Raw genomic sequence first — 2,971 nt, forward strand, 5'->3', positions numbered from 1 at the left:
CCAAATGTCCACCTGCAGTTTCTACAGAAAGAATGTTTCAGAACTCCTCAATCAAAAGTAAAGTTCAACATTGTTAGTTGAATGCACAGAACAGAAAGAAGTTTCACACAATGCTTCTCTGTAGTTTTTATTTGATGATAGTCCTTTTTCCACTCTAGGCCTCTTAGCGCTGTTAATGTCAACTTGCAGTTTCTACAGAAAGAGTATTACAGAACTGCTCAGTCAAAAGTAAGTTCAACTCTGTTAGATGAATGCAAAGAACAGAGAGAAGTTTCACAGACTGCTTCTGTGTAGTTTTTCTTTGAAGATATTCCTTTTTCCACTATAGGTCTCTTAACACTCTGAATGTTCACTTGCAGTTTCTACAGAAAGAGTGTTTCACAACTCCTCAATCAAAAGAAAGTTTCAACAGTGTTAGTTGAATGCACTGATCAGAAAGAAGTTTCACAGAATATTTCTGTGTACTTTTTATTTGAAGATATTCCTTCTTCCTCCTCAGGACACTTACAGCTCCGAATGTCCACTTGTAGTTCCTAAAGAAAGAGTGTTTCACAACTCCTCAATCATAAGTAAGGTTCAACTCTGTTAGTTGAATGCACAGAACAGAAAGATGTTTCACAGAATGCTTCTGTGTAGTTTTTGTTTGAAGATATTCCTGTTTCCACCATAGGCTTCTTAGCACTCCGAATGTCCAATAGCAGTTTCTACAGAAACAGTGTTTCAGAACTGCTCAATCAAACGTAAGGTTCAACCCTGTCAGTTGAATGCACAGAACAGAAAGTAGTTTCACAGAATGCTTCTGTGTAGTTTTTATTTGAAGATATCCCTTTTTCCACTATAGGTCTCTTAGAGCGCTGAATGTCCACTTGCAGTTTCTACAGAAAGAGCGTTTCAGAACTGCTCAATCAAGAACATGGTTCAACACTGTTAGTTGAATGAACAGAACAGAAAGAAGTTTCACAGAATGCTTCTGTGTACTTTTTATTGAAAGACATTCCTTTTTCCACTATTGGACCCTTAGCTCTCTGAATGTCCAGTTGCATTTTCTACAGAAAGAGTGTTTTAGAACTTCTCAATCAAAAGTAAGGATCAACTTCGTTAGCTGAATGCGCAGAACAGAAAAAAGTTTCACAGAATGCTTCTCTGTAGTTTTTGTTTGAAGATATTCCTTTTTTCACTATAGTCCCCAAAGCCTTCCAATTGTCCCCTTGCAGTTTCTACAGAAAGAATATTTCAGAACTACTCAATCAAAAGTAAAGTTCAACATTGTTAGTTGAATGCACAGAACATAAGAAGTGTCACAGAATGCTTCTCTGTAGTTTTTATTTGATGATATTCCTTTTTCCACTCTAGGCCCCTTAGAGCTCCGAATGTCCACTTGCAGTTTCTACAGAAAGAGCGTTTCAGAACTGTTCAATCAAAAGTATGTTTCAACTCTGTTGAACGCACAGAACAGAAAGAAGTTTCACAGAATGCTTCTGTGTAGTTTTTATTGTAAGACATTCCTTTTTGCACTATAAGACCCTTAGCTCTCTGAATGTCCAGGTGCAGTTTCTACCGAAAGATTGTTTCACAACTTCTCAATCAAAAGTATGGTTGAACTCTGTTAGTTGAATGCGCAGAACAGAAAGAAGTTTCACAGAATGCTTCTGTGTAGTTTTTATTTGCAGATATTCCTTTTAACACTATCGGCCCCTTAGCGGTCAAACTGTCCACCTGAAGTTTCTACAGAAAGAATGTTTCAGAACTCCTCAATCAAGAGTAAAGTTCAACATTGTTAGTTGAATGCACAGAACAGAAAGAAGTTTCACACAATGCTTCTCTGTAGTTTTTATTTGATGATACTCCTTTTTCCACTCTAGGCCTCTTAGCGCCCTTAATGTCAACTTGCAGTTTCTACAGAAAGAGTGTTACAGAACTTCTCAGTCAAAAGTAAGTTCAACTCTGTTAGATGAATGCACAGAACAGAAAGAAGTTTCACAGACTGCTTCTGTGTAGTTTTTATTTGAAGATATTACTTTTTCCACTATAGGTCTCTTAACACTCAATGTTCACTTGCAGTTTCTACAGAAAGAGTGTTTCACAACTTCTCAATCAAAAGAAAGTTTCAACAATATTAGTTGAATGCACTGATCAGAAAGAAGTTTCACAGAATGCTTCTGTGTCCTTTTTATTAGAAGATATTCCTTAATCCTCCTCAGACCACTTAGAACTCCGAAAGTCCACTTGTAGTTCCTAAAGAAAGAGTGTTTCACAACTCCTCAATCATAAGTAAGGTTCAACCCTGTTAATTGAATGCACAGAACAGAAAGATGTTTCACAGAATGCTTCTGTGTAGTTTTTGTTTGAAGATATTCCTGTTTCCACCATAGGCTTCTTAGCATTCCGAATGTCCAATAGCAGTTTCTACAGAAACAGTGTTTCAGAACTCCTCAATCAAACGTAAGGTTCAACCCTGTGAGTTGAATGCACAGAACAAAAAGTAGTTTCACAGAATGCTTCAGTGTAGTTTTTATTTGAAGATATTCCTTTTTCCACTAAAGGTCTCTTAGAGCTCGGAATGTCCACTTGCAGTTTCTACAGAAAGAGCGTTTCAGAACTGTTCAATCAAAAGTATGGTTCAACTCTGTTAGTTGAACGCACAGAACAGAAAGAAGTTTCACAGAATGCTTCTGTGTAGTTTTTATTTGCAGATATTCCTTTTTCCACTATAGTCCCCATAGCCTTCCAATTGTCCCCTAGCAGTTTCTACAGAAAGAATATTTCAGAACTACTCAATCAAAAGTAAAGTTCAACTCTGTTAGATAAATGCACAGAACAGAAAGAAGTTTCACAGACTGCTTCTGTGTAGTTTTTATTTGAAGATATTCCTTTTTCCACTATAGGTCTCTTAACACTCTGAATGTTCACGTGCAGTTTCTACTGAAAGAGTGTTTCACAACTCCTCAATCAAAAGAATGTTTCAACAGTG

This window comes from Hylobates moloch, unplaced genomic scaffold (genome assembly GCF_009828535.3).
Source record: "Hylobates moloch isolate HMO894 unplaced genomic scaffold, HMol_V3 SCAFFOLD_21, whole genome shotgun sequence".
In the NCBI taxonomy this organism is placed as follows: domain Eukaryota; kingdom Metazoa; phylum Chordata; class Mammalia; order Primates; family Hylobatidae; genus Hylobates; species Hylobates moloch.